The sequence below is a fragment of the Myotis nattereri genome (assembly GCF_964212035.1).
Source record: "Myotis nattereri genome assembly, chromosome: 2".
Classification (NCBI taxonomy): domain Eukaryota; kingdom Metazoa; phylum Chordata; class Mammalia; order Chiroptera; family Vespertilionidae; genus Myotis; species Myotis nattereri.
Window position 1 is genome coordinate 15,889,049 of NC_138076.1, and position 20,356 is coordinate 15,909,404.

The following is a 20,356-nucleotide window of genomic DNA, read 5'->3' on the forward strand; positions in this document are numbered from 1 at the left end:
AGAGGAGAAGAAGAAGGAGAAGGAAAAGGAGAAAGAGTAGGAGGAGAAGCAGGAGAAGGAGAAGGAGAAGGAGAAGGAGAAGGAGAAGGAGAAGGAGGAAGAGGAGGAGGAGGAGAAGGAGAAGGAGAAGGAGAAGGAGGAAGAGGAGGAGGAGGAGAAGAAGAAGGTGGAGGAGGAGGAGAAGGAGGAGGAGAAGGAGAAGGAGGAACAGGAGGAGGAGAAGAAGAAGGAGGAGGAGGAGGAGAAGGAGGAAGAGTAGGAGGACAAGAAGGAGAAGGAGAAAAGGAGAAGGAGAAGGAGAAGGAGAAAGAAAAGGAGGAAGAGGAGGAGGAGAAGAAGAAGGAGGAGGAGGAGAAGGAGGAGGAGAAGGAGAAGGAGAAAAGGAGAAGGAGAAGGAGAAGGAGAAGGAGGAAGAGGAGGAGGAGAAGAAATAGAAGGAGCAGGAGGAGGAGAAGGAGGAGGAGAAGGAGAAGGAGAAGGAGGAACAGGAGGAGGAGAAGAAGGAGGAGGAGGAGGAGGAGGAGGAGGAGGAGGAGGAGGAGGAGGAGGAGAAGGAAAAGGAGAAGGAGAAGGAGAAGGAGAAGAAGAAGAAGAAGAAGAAGAAGAAGGAGAAGGAGAAGAAGAAGAAGAAGAAGAAGAAGAAGGAAAGAAGAAGAAGAAATTATTTAAAGTTAAGAAAGACAAAGCCCACTTCATCCTGAACCATACAACAGATGGAGTCTGACCTGCTTATAAAGCTGTCTTCAAGAACATGGTTTTCCATACCTGTAATAAAAATGCTAAAAGACAAGCTCAAGTCATGATTCCCACCCCCACCCTCCCACCCCCACCTTCAGAACACTTTGTTTGGGTCTTGGAAATAATGAGAAGGCATTCAGCAGAATTTCATTTCACCATTCCTTGGTCATACACACTTGGGCAACTTAACTTTTCTGAGTCTTGGTTTCATAATTTATAATAATAATAATTCCTACCCACAGGTTAATTTAAGTGTAATGAGAGTTTGGACCAAGGACCCAAAGCTGAGAACAGCAGGTGTCCAGGACTCCCCACATTCTCAATCTGGCGGTTGGCCAGCTCTGCAAGGCTTGTGGAGAGCTGGCCCCAAACCTGTTTGCACCATTACCCTATTACCCTAATCCTGCTTCAGACGTAGAAGACTTAAAACAGCAGGGAGATACCACTGCACACCCATCAGAATGGCCAGGATCTGGAACACTAACACACCAAATGCTCGTGAGGACGCAGAGCAACAGAACTCCCGCCCATTCCCCGTGAGAACACACAATGGTGCAGCCACTTGGAAGACAGGTTGGCGGTTTCTAATAAAACTAAACACACTCTTAGCATACGTTCCAGCAATCGCACTCCCTGGTATTCATCCAAAGGAGTTAAAAAACTTATGTCTACATAAAAAACCTGCACATGGATGTTTATAGCAGCTTTATTCATAATTACCCAAACTTGGAAAACTCAGAAGCAACCAAGATTTCCTTCAGTAGGTGAATGGATAAATAAATGATGGCCCATCCACACAATGGAATGTTATTCAGGCTAAAAAATGTGCTATCAAGCCATGAAAATACATGGAGGAGCCTTAACTGCATATTACTAAATGAAAGAAGTGAATCTGAAGAGGCTACACACTGCATGATTCCAACTCTATGACATTCTAGAAAAGGAAAAACAATGGACACAGTAAAAAGTTCATGGTCAGCAGGGGTTAGGAGAGGAAGGGTTGAACAAGTGGAACACAGAGGATTTTTAGGGCAATTAAAGTATTCTGTATGATATTATAATGGTGGACACAAGTCATTATACACTTGTCCAAACCCATAGAATGCACAAACGCAAGAGTGAAACCTAATGTTGACCATGGTCTTGGGTGATAGTGATGTTCAATGTAGGTCCCTCCGTTGTACCATTTTAGTGAGAGATGTTGATAATAGGGGAGACTATGCATGTGTGGGGGCAGGAGGTTTAATGGAAATCCCTCTCAATTTTGCTGTGTACTTAAAACTACTCCAAAAAGATAAAGTCCTTTAAAGAAAGATATAAAAAATTGTAAGTTCATTCGAGAGGCTGGTAGTGTATTTCCCCCAGGGGATAGGAAAAGAGGTTCCTCTTCCACGTCTCACCTGCTTCAGGCCAGTGGAGACGGTCCCCAGAAAATATTGGAAAACCTGAAGCTCAGAGAGAACGCGTGCGTGGACTGGGGACTGACTTATGCCTGTTTTATAAAGTTCTCTTTAAAAATATATTTTTTTATTGTTGATTTCAGAGAGGAAGGGAGAGAGAGAGGGAGAGATAGCAGCATCAATGATGAGAAAGAATTGTTGATCGGCTGCCTCCTGCCCACCCCACCCACACTGGGGATCAAGCCCACAACCCCAGCCTGTGCCCTGACTAGAAATCAAACCATAACCTCCTGGTTCATAGGTAGATGCTCAACCTCTGAGCCATGCCACCCGGGTTATAAAAGTTCTGAAAGCCAGAGACTGTGGCTGAGATTCCATGAGGCAGAGGGAAGAGAGATTGGGGTGATGGTTTCCCTGGGCCAGTGGCTGAAAGACAAAAAGAGACTCCCCTGGGGAGGAAGGGGATATGGCAGCAATCCTGACCCACAGGGAGTCGGAATGCATAAGAAGTCAGAGGGGCCAGACCTGGGAATTATAACTGGTTGTGCCCAGTGGGGGTCTCTAAGATCCCCACAAAAGGACGCTAGGAGACGGTGAGTCAGTATTTGGCCCTCTGCCCTACCTAAGTGGGCAGATAATCACTGTCCCAGTCAATTCCAACCTTTTCAGCCACTGGGCTCTTCTCCTTCTCTTCCCTTGAACCTCAAAGCAGTGCAGTAAGTAGGGGAGGGGGGACAGAAAGGAAGTTGACCTGGGTCCAGTCACAGTGCAGGCCTCCCAGCCTGAGGCAGGTCAACGCTAAGGAGCAGACACCCTGGGAATTAAGTGTGTGCTTGGTGTTTTGATATTGGACTGGTTAATATCTGAAAGGGACAAGCAAGGCTATTGACTCAATAATCCATCCAAGGGCAGTGAAGAACAATTCTAAAGAAAAGCATAGAATGTCGCAGCATTGAGAAAGCATCAGGTAGGTCTCTCTGTGTGCCTGTAGAGTCCATCTTGTAGGTGGGGCTTTGGGGGTGGGCAGGGGAAAAAAGGGGAGCAGACAGCACAGCACAGAGCTGTCTCTAAGGAAGGCTCTCTGCCCAGCTCTCTCTGGTGGATTTTTCACTTTCTCTTGCATGGCCTGGGGGTGGGTGAGGGGTGATGGTGGTAGAACCGGTTTTGCATAGATAGCCTGGCACTTATTGTTCTCAAGCTTTGAAGCCTCTGCCAGATCCCTGGAGGACACTGGAAAAGTCAGATTAACATCCTGCTACAATGGACAGAGAGAGTCTGTGTGAGCTAAGTATTTTGCACCACGCTTGGCACATGGTAGGCACCCAGGAAATGATAGCCATTATTGTCTCCTGATGAAAGATAAATCATCTTCATTTTAAAAGAGCAGAATTGTTGCTAAAATTCATTAAAGTCTTTAACTCTATACCTATAGTCTGAAATTCCACTCTCTGAATATTCAAGTGGTCTTTCAGCAGGTGGTTTTACGTGATGGGAATAAAAGCACTGAGTGATAAACTCCACCCCAGTGGCCACCCAGCTTGTGCCCAGGGGCACGGGCATAGCACATGGCGCCCACAGTGGGTTCTGATCCAATGGCTCATTGTCTGAACCGATTTAACCCAGGAAGACACAGTCCTCAGGACCAGGTCAGGACCTGGCAGGAGTTTGAAAATTTCAATAAAAGGAAACATTGGGAACAAGCTTTATACCTGCCTCAGATGTGTTGATTTGGTGCCTAACCATAGACAGGTAACTCGATTCAACTGAATCTTACTAAAATAATGCTGAAAATATTATTGCCACATTGTAAGACTTTGATGGATCATGTCATTATGTAGGAGCCCCAATCTTCTTATTCTGATTCCTTATTACATACCAAGCAGAATACGACACCTGGATTGCCATAACATCTGGCTGTTCATTGAATGCATGTACCATCATTATTGAAAAACCATTGTAAAAAGCACTTGTTTTCTGGGATGAAACTCTCTCTGTGAGGCCTCTTTCTATCTAATATGTGTCTCTCTCACTTCAATGTTTCTCTATCCTCAGGTGAGGATTAACAACAACAACAAAAAAATTGATCAATAGTGAAACTTATGTCACATTAAAGCAAGAACAGCAGAAAGGAGACACATGTTGACCCCTCTAGCAAAATATACCAAGAGGTGACATTTTAACTTTTCAGACCCCAGTGGAACTTTTTGCAAAAAGCCTGGTGAAGAGTTGGCCGCCATTAGGATTCGTTGGGGGAAGACAATCCAAAATGCGTTCCCAGAACTAGGTCCTCAAAGGACCAAAATCAAACCAAAGCAAGTCCTCCCATCGCCAGGCTGGAGGGCACTCCCCATCTCCCAGGCGAGGTTTACACTTAAACTTCTCTGGGCCTTTGCTCTCCGTCTCTGCCTGGAATATCCTTGCCCAACCTCCTAGGACTCTAAACTCTCACTAATCATTTATGACCCAGTGCAAATGACACTTCTGTGACCCTCCCACCCGACTCTGTGGCCCCGGAAGCAGCACTCATGCACGCCTTTCTTACACTGGTTAGCTCTCTGTGTCATGACTGTTTACTGATAGGTCTGTCTCTCCCTCTAAACGGAGGCCGTTTCATCTCCTGTCACCAGCGCCAGGCTCAGTGAGCACACAGTGAAGGCCTGGTGAGAGAATGAATGACTGGCTGTATTAATGGAAACTAAATTTCTGCACATAAGCCCCCAATGTCACCCTCTCATTTCACTCATTATTCCTACTTTCCAGTATCCGTTTGTCATAAGGGCATGCAATTAAATGACTTGTAAAATAATTACAAAGCTAGAGTTCCATGGTGGTGTTCTGTATCAGTTAATTATTGCTGTATAACAAACCACCTCAAGAATTAATGGTTTACTATTTATTATTTTCTTACAGTTTGATTGGTGGCTTTTTGCTTACTCTTGTCCAGGCTCGCCATGCAACTGCATCCAGCTGACTGAGACGGAAGATCTACGGTAGACTCACACAGGGCCCTTAGTTCTCTACCAGCTAAGGCCCTGGTTCTCTTCCAAGCTTCCCGTCTTCCTTCATCCACGAAACCAGCTTACTAGCCTGGCCAGGCTCCACAGAGTAAGTGTTTATCAAGCTCTGCTTATGTCATATGTGCCGGTGCCCTATTGGCCAACTCAAGTCAGATGGTCAAGCCTAGTCAACGTGGAAGGGAACTTAGACTTACCTTTGCATGATTTTAATCCATTGGAACATCACAGAAATACTAGTAAGTTAACTTGTTGTTGCTGTTGTTCTGAATGGATTTTTTTTTTTTCTATTTTGTTTCTTTCTCCCAGTATTTCTACCCTTTCATTTAGGTTTGCATCTACTTACATTGGCTAGCCCTTCCAGGTGATGTTGAAAAATAGTTCTGAACTTATTAGAAATGTTTCCGCTATTTCACCACTTACAATGTTGGCTACTGATTTAAGTAACTATTTTTTTTTTACCTCTGTGGGAAATCTCTCTTTTTTCCCCTAAGGGTTTATTGTTTTATTATTTGTTTTAATAAGTAATTCATGAGAAATGTTAACAGAAAAGAATTTTTAGTATGACTGTTTTCTTTTGATTTATAATTATGATGGATTATACTAATAGATCTCCTGCTATTGAGCATTCATTTTATTTCTTTTACCAAACCTCCCTCCCCCAGCCACTCCCTCTGCTGCCTGGGGTGTGCATGGTTGGGAGGGGGTGCCTGCTCTGCATACGGACTGTCAATCTCAGCCTCTAGTCCCCCTTCTCCCTCGTGCCCTGTCTGTTAGCATCTAGATCTGTGCTGTCTGGTACAATGACAATGAGACAACAGCCACTGAGCACTTGGGATGGAACAAGTCTGAACTGATTCCTGTAAAATACACATTAGATTTTGAAGGCTTAGTAAAAAAAAAAAAATAGAGTAAAATCTCTCATTAATAATTTTTATACTGATTACATGTTGAAATGATACTATTTTTGGTATATTAGGTTAAATAAAATATAGTACTAACATTAATTTCACTTTTTTAAAAATCCTCACCAGAGTATATATTTTTCCATAGTTTTTGTTTTGTGTGGGTTTTTTTGTTTGTTTTTGTTTGTTTGTTTGTTTATTTGTTTTTAGAGAGAGAGGTAGGGAGAGGGAGAGACAAACACCAATGTGAGAGACACGCATCAATTGGTTGCCTCCCGCATGCCCCTGACCAGGGCTGGGAGCCTCTAAACAAGGTATGTGCCCTTGACCGGAATCAAACCCAGTACCCCTCAGTCCGCAGGCTGACTCTTTATCCACTGAGCCAAGCCAGCTAGGACTTACCTCTTTTTAATGTGGCTACTAGAACATTTTAAATTACTTTTACGTATGTAAATACCTACATACTAGCATAGTTACATAAACTCAGTTGGACAGCACTAGTCTAGATGAATCCTACACTTTGGTTGTAAATACTCCTGAGGTACTTTGATATTTCTATTCGACGATAGTTGAACATACTTCTTTTATTTTAAAAAAAATGTGTTTTTATTGATTTCAGAGAGAGGAAAGGGGAGGGAGAGAGAGGTAGAAGAAAACATCAATCTGCTGCCTCCTGCATGTCCCACACTAGGAATCAAGCCTGTAACCCAGGCACATGCCCTGACCAAGAATCGAACTGGTGACCTCCTGGTCCATGGGACAACACTCAACCACTGAGCCACATTGGTCAGGCTACCTGAACATACTTTTGATAGACAGTTGCAGTAATGGCCCTGATGTGTTCTCATCTCTTTATTCAAGCCCTGGATAATCCCTTCCCACACTCACTCTGGGCTTGGCCTTGTGACTTAGCCAATGTGACCAGTGAAGAGTGCCTATACATTAGGGCCACTCTCTCTTGCTGTTAGAACCCTAAATCTACACATGGTGCTTCCCGGACAGCCTCCTAGAGGGTGAGAGACCCTAAGGAAAGAGAGCGCATGCTGTGTTAGGCACCCCAACAATTTCAGCAGATCCCAGCACTTCCAGTCACAGCCACTTGACTAAGCCCAGGCAAGACCAGCAGAAATATCACCCAACCATGCCACTGAATCAAAGAAAGAAAGAAATTATTGAAACTTTGGCAAAGTCCATCTGATCCAATCTTTTCATTTTTTAAGATAGAAATCATCCTACATGTAAGGTTTGGGCATAATTCAATTTAATAATATATAAATATAAAACGCATTTGTATTTCTCCAAAGTCTCCTCCAAATGATTTTAAAGTAGCCAAATATGTCATCAGTATGTCATTTCTTACGTATGCCCTCTCTTATTTTCACCTGCGTTAGCATGCAGTTCAAAATTCACATACTTTATAGCTTTCTCTCAAGAAACGTCCTCCTCTCCTAACCTTTTAGAGATAAGCACTCTGGTTTCCATTTATTGCTCCGACAATCAGTAACTTTTTATAAGTGATGTGACTAAGGAGGGGCATAGCCACGACTTCTGAATCCTAAGGCATTGCTTCCTCCACGAGTCTTGCGGCTGGTGAATCCTAAAGCCAACCTCCTCAGGTGGGATCAGCAGGTTCTCTCCAGGCAAAAGAAACCCGTCTTCCCATGAATTCAATCTGTGATGTAGAGTAGAGCCAGCAGCCAAGTACATCGTAAGTAAAATTGTTCATGAACTACACTCTAATAAAATCAATTGTCAAAAAGTTCAAAACATATTTAAATTGAAAATGACATGGCTGGAGTCCAATAATAGCAGAGGATATGGACTAGCCGTCCTTTGAGGTTTTTTATTTATTTATTTTGCATCTATTTTTTATGGATTTTAGAGAGGAAGAGAGAGGGAGAGAAGGACAGAAACATCCATGATGAGAGAGAATCATTGATTGGCTGCCTCCTACATACCCCACACTGGGGATTGAGCCTGTAACCCCAGCATGTGCCCTAACCAGGAATCAAAGCCTGAATTCCTGGTTCATAGGTCAACGCTCAACCACTGAGCAATGCTGGCTGGGCCCTTCTATGTTTTTTAAAGACAGATTCCAATTCCAGTGTGTTCACCCTTGATTCTCCATTGTCTTTTTTGTTATACCAACTGTACTTTGTATCATCTTAACAAAACATTATTCCAATTGGCTTTTATATTCAAATTGTCCAATTATATAAAAACATTCTACTTTCAAATTTAAAAAAAGAAAGAAAAAACATTCTACTTTCAGAAATTCCCTTTCAATGATCTTTCCAATGACTGAGAAAAAGTATTTTTAATTAACTTTGGATTTCTGTATCAAAATTGGCCAGAAACAACTTCTAAGATTGTTAAATACTTCCTTCTGCAATACTAACTCAATTTTTAAAGTGTCCTGGTTTTGAATACTTGACTTACAAAATGAACAGCTCAGGCCGTAGCTGGTTTGGCTTCGTGGATAAAGTGTTGGCCTGTGGACTGAAGGGTCCTGGGTTTGACTTTGGTCAGGGGCACATCCCTGGAATTCGGGCTGGATCTCTGGTAGGGGGCGTGCTGGAGGCAGGCAATCAATGATTCTCTCTCATCATAATGTTTCTATCTCTTTCCCTCTCCCTTCCTCTCTGAAATCAATAAAAATATTTTTTTTAAAGTGCAAACCTTTAGAAATATATTAAAAAAATTTTTTTAATCAAAATGAACAATTCAGGTCTGAAGACAAATGGAGCCAGAGCTAAGGGTCCAAGTTCTTGTTCACGCTCCATGCTCTACGTTGGTTAGTGACATGGACACACTTATTCTGACTTTGTATGTTGGCTCTTTATTCGTGTCGTATAGCTACAGAAAACTAGATGTATTGCCTTTTATTTGAAGTCACTACCACATCGTCAATATGAACACACTACTCTCCACTGTTCTCTTAGACATGCAGGTTCCAATTTATTATAAATTTTAAAAACACAAGATAAAGATTTTAATGAGGTTTAAATGCAGTATCACTCAAATGTATTAATATTAATTAAGAAACACTAATTCCACCCTAGCTGGTTTGGCTCAATGGATAGAGTGTCAGTATGCCGACTGAAGGGTCCCAGGTTTGATTCTGGTCAAGGGCACATGCCGGGGTTGTGGGCTCAATCTCCAGTAGGGGGCGTGCAGAAGGCAGCCAATCAATGATGTTTCTATCTCTCTCTCCCTCTTCCTTCTTCTCTGAAATCAATAAAAATATACTTTTTTAAAAAGAAAGAAACACTAATTCCAAGTGCCTACTATATGTTACATATTTTACAAAGGTCACCTCACTCATCCTTACAGCCGTCCTACTGAGTAGTAACTAACTGCTCCATTTTACATTTGGAAAAAAAAAGTTCAGGTTGTGAGAGCCCCACTTCCAAAGGCAAACAGTGGGTGGCAGAGCCGGGTTTATGCTCAGGTCTGGTCCTGTCAAAGCTGCCGCTAATTACCTTTGGTCACTTCTCCTCCCCCCATCTCTGAATTCACACCGGGAGAATAAGAAGAATAAAGCCCATGATCTCATGGTGCTTTCCAACCCCAACATCTATTTGTTTGGACACACCATGGTGGCTTTGTCCGTATCTCCATTGTTGGGTTTCGTACAGGTCTCTCTGACGTGCAACAGGGTCAGGGACCAAAGCTTTTGGCATTATGTGCTGCTCTGCATCCAGGCAAACCGAAAAACTGATAAAATGCCTGACCGATGGCATCTAACCTCACAAATAGCTGAGGAGTCTTACAAGTTTAACAGGTTTCTTTTTGAATACTAGACGGAGCTGGAGAATGTTGAGTGGATGAGAAAAAGGTCTTTCTTAACAGCTCATGCTTAGAAATGTCTCTATTTTGTGGTTTTAGCTACTAAACACATCTCATGGCAACCATAAGGTAAATAATCTGCATTTTTTAAAATGTTTCCTTATGATGTGCCTTGTGAAATCACTAGATATTACTCTTGTGTTTCTCACATGGTAGTTGTTTCATTTCTGTTTGTTGATGTGAAACTTAAGTGTGAACAGAACAAGACAGGACAAAAACTTTCCAGTACAACTCTACAGTTTTCTGCTCTTAGCAATGAATGGCAGAGAACCAGCATGTCCTGCAACAATCCAGGCAATGGGGGTTGTTTTGCTCTGAAAACAAAGAGGAAGATACTATTTTTAATGCTCTTTTCTCATTCCCAAGTCCAGATAGTCTGATACCATTATAATTAGCTACTTATTAATGATAGGAAAGGAAGAAAAGGAAGGCCAGACATTATAGGCATGTCGTTTGGGTAGCTTTACCAGGAAGCTGCACTTTCACACTTCCTAGGGAACCAGAAGCCCATTCCCTGCAAAACATGGGGGAAGAGATCCAACAAAGGGGAGATAGACACATGCACAGTGAAGCTGGGGTGACATAGGGAAGGTACTTGCCTATTAGTCAAACCAGGAAACAGACACCATTGGCCTGAGTAGGCAGGGCCACTGCAAGCCCATAAAAATTTGGAAATACAGCCTGGTCAGTATGTCTCAGTAGTTGAGCATCAACCTATGAACCAGGAGGTCATGGTTCAATTCCCTGTCGGGGCACATGCAGGAGATAGCTGATCAATGATTCTCTCTCATCATTGATGTTTTTATCTCTCTCTCTCCCTCTCCCTTCCTCTTTGAAATCAATAAAAAAATATATTTTTTTAAAAATTGGAAATACCTAATCCCCTCAACAAAGAAGCTCTCCCTCTTGGCTCATGGCTCTCTTGGTTCTCTGGTTCCTTTGGCTTTGCTCCTTCCCTGTGTTCCCTCTATAGCAGTGGTTCTCAACCTTCCTAATGCCGTGACCCTTTAATACAGTTCCTCATGTTGTGGTGACCCCCAATTTCATTGTTAAAAATTGAACATAATTAAAGCATAGTGATTAATCACAAAAACAATATGTAATTATATATGTGTTTTCCGATGGTCTTAGGCGACCCCTGTGAAAGGGTCGTGTGGGGTCACGACCCACAGGTTGAGAACCACTGCTCTATAGCCATGTGGCCATGTGGACCCCACATGCCATGGACTGATGACTGCATATGGGAACCCAAATTAAGCCAGCTTGATGCTGGATTGGACACTGCTCTGATTCTAGCTCTGCTGAAGCCATAGCTACATTTCTTCCTTGGCGGGAATGAAGGGAAATGGGACCTTGGAAACTCAGATGTGTAATTCCACAGAAATAAAGCTTTCTACAATATCTCATCCTCTGGTGAGAGTCTCAGAAAACTCCTTTTCTCAGAATATCACAAAAAGTCCACACTCTTGAGCAGCAGGTTGGGGCAAAGACCTCTCCCCACTGATAACAGATCCATCAGTCAAAATAACTCCCTGTGAACTTATTATGTGAACTAAGTAAAGGTCCCTTTAAAGCCACCATAGCTCTATCTTTAAGCTAATATATACCCCTTAATTTAATTTAAATTTTCTAATTGAAGTTTTTGGACTAGCAGTACTAGTATACTATTTCCACCTGTGTTACAAGATTCAATGCACATTTCTACCATGTATTCAGAATTCACATTGCATAACAGTACAAACATTAGAGAATTCATAGAATTATCTTATCTGCTTAGCAACCACAGGAAAATATATTCAGAGTTCCAGGATGAAAAAGAGAAAATGTGATTCTTAATATTTCTAAGTATACAGCATTCACCATGATGATGAACATGATATTTTAGAAAATGACCTTCAGAAAGAAGAATAATATAAAAATGAGAAACTTAGGTGTATTGTCATTTTGTTTATCAGTCTGAAACATATTTGCAAATATTTGTTTGAAGTTCAAAATCAATACCAAACATGAATTTTGAGGCTCATGACTGATTTATGTTATATTTTGTCCTTGCTATTTGTAGTTATGTAAAGAGTATTTTCATATCATGCATACAAATGAAAAATACTTGAAAATATAGAAAAATATTGCCCAATTTCCTTCCTGGAATATATGCATGTTATTTATAGTGCGTTATAGTGAATGACTTGATGTTACATCAAAATATAATTCAGCTCTTCTACATTTCTCATAAAATTATGCCTGGCCAGGTAGTGTTGTTGGTTGGCATGTCATCCCTATATGCCAAGGTTGTAGGTTTGATTCCTGGTCAGGGCATATACAAGAAGCAACAAATGAATGCATAACTAAAGTGGAAAAACAATCAATCTTTCTGTCTCTCTTTCTCTCTCTTCTCTCTCTTAGTTTAGAAAGTCAATCACAGAAGTTAAATAGAATAAATTAAAACAATGTAAGTCTCTCATAGCAGCATTATTCACAATAGCCAAAAGGTGGAAACAACCCAGGTGTCTATCAACAGATAACTACATGAACAAAATGTGTTATACACATTCAATGGAATATTATTCAGCCCTAAAAGGGGAGAAAATTCTGACACATGCTACAACATGGATGAATCGTGAGGACATTATGCTAAGAGAAATAAGTCAGTCGCAAAAGGACAGCTATCATATAATTTTACTTATATAAGTTGCATTGTGTAGTCCAATTCATAGAGACAGAAAGTAGATGGTGGTTGCCAAGGGCTGAGAGGACAAGAGAATGGAGAGCTGTTTAATTAGAACCAGGGTTTCAGTTTTGCTAGATGAAAAGAATTCTGGAGATTGGGTTGTACAACAATGTGAATGTACTTAATGCTACTAAAATCCTATATAATAAAAGCCTAATATGCAAATTGACTGAATGGTGGAATGACTGGTCACTATGACGTGCACCGACCATCAAGGGACAGACACTCAACACAGGAGCTGCCCCCAGCCCGCAGGCCCTAGGCCAGCCAAGGTGGGTGTCAGCGGGCCCTCCCCCCCATTTACCCCGCTGGTTGCCCTGCAGAGGGAAGCGACAAGCAGCGGCGGTGGGGGGCAGGGCTGGCAAGCGGGTGACACCAGGCCTGCCAAGGTGGGTGCCAGTGGGGGCCCCCCAATCACCCTACCATTTGCCCCACAAATTGGCCCTGATCACTGGTCAGGCCTAGGGACCCTACCCATACACAAATTTCGTGCACTGGGCCTCTAGTATACACATAAAGATGGTTAAGATGATAAATTTTGTGTTACGTGCATTTTACTATAATTTTTTTAAAAAATCATGCATGCTAGCCAGGCCAGTGTGGTTCAGTGGTTGAATGTCCACCTATGAACCAGGAGGTCACAGTTTGATTCCCCATCAGGGCACATGCCCATGTTGCAGGATTGATCCACAGTAGAGGGCATGCAGGAGACAGTCTATCAATGATTCTCTCTCATCATTAATGTTTCTATTTGTCTCTCTCTCTCCTTTCCTCTCTGAAATCAGTAAGAATATATTCAAATATATATATATATATATATATATATATATATATATATATATGTATGTATGTATATTTTAATTCAGTGAGTAAAACAGAATACAAATAAGTCAATCCATAATTAATAAAATAATACTTGATAGTGATATGTTCTGTCTGTAAAAAATAAGTTAGGGTGATGTGATACTGAGCTAACTGGGGGGGGCTACTTTCAATTGGTGTCAAAAGTTACATATTTATCATCTACAGTATTTAGACATACAAGGCTGGAAAAATAGCTGTCAGGCTATATGCCAACAAGGAAAGCTAATGCTATGTTGAAGGGGCTTCGTTCAATTCAGATGGTTTTAATGCCATTAAAAAATAGAAAATAATCATAGTTTAATTTTTTTTAGTTTCATTTTTAATATATTTTTATTGTTGATAGTATTACAGATATCTCCCATTTACCCCTCCCATTTGCCCCCCTCCTCCAAGCCCTACCCATCCCTTCCCCCCCCCCACTCCCCTGCAAGGTCTTCACTATCCTATACAATTTAATGAACTAGATTTGCCATTGGAAAACTAGTGACAGTGTTTAGTGCCTTGTTCTGTGGAAAGAGTAAAATAGTGTGGACCAAAAAAAGGGGGGGGGGCATAATCTAATCATAAATTTATAGCTGGGTAGGTCATGGTGGGTAGATAACTTTTTAGTATAACATTTATCTTTGTCTTAAGCAAGCCCTGTCCATTGTCTCTGTGCATTTAAGTCAACACACCTTTGAAACAAATTGTAACCTCAAGAAAGCACAAGAAACCCTTCAAGAAAGCACATAGTCTCTTGTTAACTATCCTGTAATCCAATCCCTACCTGCTTTCCCTCCCTCACCTCCATGTAATCTTCCTTACTGGGTAAAACAAACAAACAAAAAACCAAGAAGCAAAACTGTTATTCTCTGGAGCAGTTGAGATCTTGCTTCCTGACATGTGTTATCAGTTTGGCTCAAATAAACTCTTATACAAGTTCTTTACAGCCCTGGCCCATAGCTCAGTTGGTTAGAGTGTTGTCCCAATACACCAACGTTTTGGGTTTGATCCCCAGTCAGGGCACATACAAGAAGCAACCAATGAATGAATAAATAAGTGGGAACAACAAATCTCTCTCTCTCTCTCTCCTCTCTCTCTCTCTCTCTATCTCGATCAATAAAAAAAAATTCTCCACGGGTTTAGATATTTCTTACATCAACAATAGAAAGGCCAGGTATAGGACTCTGAGAACTTTTCACCACAGCACACTGATCTGATGGGCCCTTCTTTGTCCATCACAATTTGTAACGTGACTTCTAAGATAAAGTCACTGCAGAAGATTGGGATTTTGTAAGTAGTGGATCTGAGACGCAGCCTTTGCAGGCGAACAGGGACCCAGCATTAGACCCTTTTGAATCAGTCACTGGCAACACACCAAGGTTGGGAGTTTGATCTCCTGTCAGGGCACATACAAGAAACAACCGATGAATGCATAAATAAGTGGCACAACGAATCTCTCTCTCAAATAAAAAAATTTTTTTTCAATTTAAATATAGAATTAGTCACTGGGAGCCTGCCATTCATCAGGAAACCTGGGGCACAGTAAACAGATTCTTGTCCTGCCCTAGGGCCCCTCTTCAGAAAAGAACTATTCTAGAGCTGGGGATCAGCTTACACGGACAGGTACTAATCTCAGCAATAATTCATTCCTGCCACACTATGATTCACGCTTTCTTTCTCACTCAGCCTTACAGTGACCTCGGAGGTCCTGAAGTCCATGGAACAAAGAGCCCAGGGCCAGAATCATGCTATTTTTAGCTCAATCTTGTCTTTCTTTTATTACCATAGAAAGTTACCCTCATCAGCTTACACTTTGTCTTAAAAATCTGGAGCTATCCCATTATCTCATTCTTGTCTATGCTGAGGAAAAACAAATATTCAACCCAACTTGTTTACTGAGCTGCATGTTACAGTCTATTTTGGTCAGGCTGTGGATGCTACGTGAATGAGTACAGGGCAGAAAGAGATATCATTAATTTGTTGAGTGGCTACTGTGGGCCAGGCACGGAGATGGATTTCAGGGCAAAACAGAACAGACAGCCCTGAGGTCTGCCACAAAAACATGACAGATTAACTAGAAAACTGGATGACTCAAAGGAGCAATGAATTGTGGCAAGTGTTAGGATGGAAGAGGGAGCTATGGAAGTACACACCAGAAGAAGTGATTATCTAAAGGATGCACTGGGGTTGGGAAGTGGCAGGCAGGACTCCAGGAAAAGAGAATTGCATAAGCAAGGATCTAGAGGCAAAAGGGAAGACAACACTGAAAAAAAATGAGGAAAATAATCTGGATTTCCTGGGCTCTGGGTGAGAAGATGGTACTGGGAAAGGGAGGAGGTGATGGGCAGGCAGTGTGGCTGGGGAGGAACTGTGGAAGGTCTTATAAAGGGTTAATGCAGGTGCAAGATGGGATTTAAACTGGACAGCATAGGCTCTGAGGGCCTATTGGGGAACAGGAAGGGAGAGAGAAAGCCTGGGTGTAGGAAACCAGTTAGGAGTCAGCTTAAAGGGAAAGATGAGAGGATGGTTTGGGCTGAGGTACAGGCAATGGGGGAGAAAGAGAAGTGAATGGCTGGAGAGATTAGGAGGCAGAACATACAGGATTCCTTCCTCTTCATGGATAAATAACACCTGGGCTTCATTCACTGCATAGAGGAATCTGGGTGCGAAGGAAATGACTTTTCGGAGAGGATTCAGAGCCCATAAAGTCTTTATGAAGTCTCTCTGCTGTTCTAAGCAACCTCATTTAGGGTCCAAAGTAGAGACAAACTATAGTGCTTTCAAAGCAACTCTCTCAGAGCTGATGGGGATTTCAATTTTTCTGGCCACACTGACTTGGTGTCCCATGGGTCCCTAAGCCTAAGAATCCTCTGGACAGTCCCAGGCAGTTGGAATCCGTATTTACCCAAGGTGGCCATCCCAGGAGATCCTTATGTTGGGGTTGATAGGTCAGGGAGACACGCAATTTATACTGTATGACTCCATTTATACAAAACTCTAGGAAGTACAAACTAATCTGTAGTGACAAAGCAGATCAGTAGTTGCCTGGGAATAGGAGTGGCAGGGAGAGATGAGAAATTACCAAGGGCAGAAGGAAATGTTATGGGTAATGGATATGTTTGTTTATTATTTTGGGTATGGTGATAGTTCCACAGGTGTACTGATATGTCAAAACAACAAATTTAATACGTGTGGTATATTGTATGTCAATTATACGTCATCGGTGTGCAACTTATTGTGTTAAAGAAAGTAACCATGGGCCCAAAATGCTGTCACTTATATGCTAAAAACCCATGAGACCAAACCTTGATTTGCTTTGCTTTTCTTTTTTAAATTGTATTATATATTTTTTTATTTTTTGTTTGTTGTTGTTATCAAACCTAGATTTAATACCTTATCTCATTGCAGTTTCACCCTCTCCCAGAAACATAATCTTAACCAACCAGTATGGCATTTTTTGGTCAAGCACCAAGTAAGGTAATGTCATGTGCCCTCCCCTCCACACACACACACCCATGTTCATAGCGGGATTATTTGCAGTAGCCAAAAGGTAGAAGCAAGCAAAGTATGGATCAAAGGATGACTGGATAAACAAAACGTGGAGTATACCTACAATGGAATACTACTCAGCCTTAAAAAGGAAGGAAATTCTGAAATCTGCTGCAACATGGGTGAACCTTGAAGACATTATGCTACGGGAAATAAGCCAGTCATAGATACTAGAGTACTCAAATTCACATAGACAGGAAGTGGAATGGTGGTGGCCAAGGGCTTAGAGGATAAGAGGGGTAGTGACAGAAATGGGATAAGAGGGAGTTATTGAAAAGTGGTTAGTATTTCAGTTTGGGAAGATGAAAAAGTTCTGGAGATGGATGGTGGTGGTAGCAGTGATACTATTGTAATTAGTTGTTATTAATAACTAGAGGCCCAGTGCACAAAATTCATGCACACGGTTTGGGGTGGGTTCCTCAGCCTGGCCTGTGCCCTCTTGCAGTCTGGGAGCCTTCAGGGGAGGTCCGATTGATGGCTTAGGCCTGCTCCCTGCACAAACATCCTTAGCACTGCCATGGAGGTGAGAGAGGCTCCCACTACTGCCACTGCGCTCGCCAGCCATGAACCCGGCTTCTGGCTGAGCGGTGCTCCCCTGTGGAACCACACTGACCAACAGGGGGAAGCTCCTGCATTGACTGTCGTTCCCCTGGTGGTCAGTGCACATCATAGCGACCTGTCATTCTGCCATTGGGTCTATTTGCATATTAGCCTTTTATTATATAGGATTATATAGGATAGGGAGGGAACAAAAAAGAAGGCCAGACATTATGGGCATGTCATTTGGGCAGCTTCACCCGGAAACTGCAGTTTTATTTCCTCAAGGAACCATGGGTCCACTCCCTACAGAGGGGGAAGGCACCAGACAAAGGGAAAGATGGATGTGAAGTTAGGGTGACATAGAGAAGTTAGTTGCCTATCAATCTAGCCTGGGAAACCATGGATTGGCTAGAGGGGGTGGAGCCCATGCAGGCCCCCCAAATTTGGGAATACGTAATTCCTTAGACAAAGGAGCTCTCTCTCTTGGCTCTCTGGTTCCTTTAGTTTTATTCCTGCCCACGTTCCCTCCATAGCCATGTGACCCTGCAGACCCCACACACAATGGACTGATGGGCTGCAGTGGGAAGCACAAACTAAGCTAGCCTGGTGCTGGGTTAGACTGTGCAGACGTGGAATGGGAACTCTGGGCAACTGCTTTAATTCTAGCCCTATTGACGTCACACTGCGCGTCCTCCATGGCAGGGAAACCAGACAATGAATGGGCCCAGGCTGCCTGTTAGCAGGTAAACCAGTTAAGCAGAGGCAGGGTTGAATCATAGATAAGCATTTTCATTTTCCAATATTGCCGGCAGCATGAGAGCAACAGGTCATCCACAAAAATCTGCTCTACCTGCGCCCCGCCCCCCCCCCCAACCTCCCAATAAGTCAGCCGCAAATATTGGCTAGAAGGACAAAGATTACATGGGGAAACAGGCAAAAGGAATAAGAATGGGTATGCAAAAGGAATGAAATGGCTATTTTGGTTACAGGCTACAAGCAATATGGGCTGGAGGTTGCAAAGGGTGGGCACCTCTAGGGAGTCCATTGTTTTGGCAACAAGGCTGTTAATTTTTCCATGATGCTAGGCAGTTCTTGGGTAAGGAGAATGGACCACATTTTGAGGTTGACTCCCAGGTCCCAGAGCGTACAACTCCCAGCCAGGTCAGAATGTACTTAAATCAGAACAAAACAGTCACAGTTAACAGAGTATGATTGATATTTCTTATCATTATAGCTAGTCCCCACCATTCTATTTCTCACTCCCAGCCCTAACTGCAGCATAGAGGGAAATGGGACCTTGGAAACTTAGGGGTGTAAGTCCACTGAAATAAAGCTTTCTACAATATCTCACTCTTAGAATTAGACTGAAATTCTAAGTCTCAGAAATTTCTTTTTCTTTGGATATTGCAAGAAGCCCACTCCCACCAGCAGCCAGGTGGAACCAGGAGAGCTCTCCACCAATAACAGTAGCACAATATGAATTTTCTTAAAGCCAATGAGCTATACACTTAAAAATGGTCAAGATGATAAATTCTATGCTTTCCTTATTTTACCACAATTTTTTAATTAAAACTTTTTCCAAGAAAGGTAGTGACTCCTATTGCCCACACTCAAATGATCAGAATTAGCTGTACACCTGAGACTAATACAAAATAATATTGAATGTAAACTACAATTAAAAAAATAAATTAAAAAATAAAATGTTCAGAATTATTTCAAACAAATGCTTAATTGGATTTTTAGAACATTTTAATTTTAACTAATTATAAAGATAGTATACTTTCATTTTGAGAAATATAGACTATGAGGAAAATATTGCTAAAAGGGAATATTTAGAAAAATGTAAAATTATGACACAATATAAAATGAACGCATGTCAAAATTTTTATCTTCTCATTAATAATGAAACTGGTATGATGTTACAGCCAGTTCAAAAAAAGAATGTAAATAACGAATATATGTAGGCAAACAGGCATGCTAAAATAAATTTAGAAATCAATGCCAAACTGGTCAGTTTACATTCTACTGACAAACTCATTTGCATTTCTATGGAAAAAAATTAGTTGCAGGACTACACAGGTTTTCTACAATTCACTGAATTGTAAAATGGCTCAAAAACAATGGAAGGCCACCGGGCCCTATATAGTTAGATAGATCTGAAAAGTGTGGTAGACGGGACACCCAGTAACATCCCTCTTTTGTGTGCGCCTCAAAATCTTTCAGGAGTCTGAGAAATAAAAGAAAATAATCCCTCATCCCAGAAACACATTCGCTTTGATTCTGAGTCAAACTTAATCTGGACTATGGAGCCTTTTAAAAATATATATATTTTTGTTGATTTCAGAGAGGAAGGGAGAGGGAGGGAGAGAGAGAGAGAGAGAGAGAGAGAAACATCAATGATGAGAAAAAATTATCAATTGGCTGCCTCCTGCATGACTCCTACTGGGTATTGAGTCCGAAACCTGGCATGTGGCCAGACTGGGAATGAAACCGTGACCTCCTGGTTCATAGGTCAGCGCTCAACCACTGAGCCACACCGACTGAGCCTTTAGCAAGCACATTAAACCGGTTAATTGAACAAAATGATCCAGTGCGATCTTCCGGGACACGCCTCGGGATCCTGGTGCACGCGTGCCCCCGGCAACCAGGCTGCGGGGAAGGAGGCGCCGCGCATGGGGCTGGGCGTGGCTGCAAGACCACAGCCTGAAACTTCAGGGAGGCCCGTGCGCGCCGGAGAGGAGGGAGGGGAGGACACACCCCGGGCCAGGGCCAGGGCCAGGGCCAGGG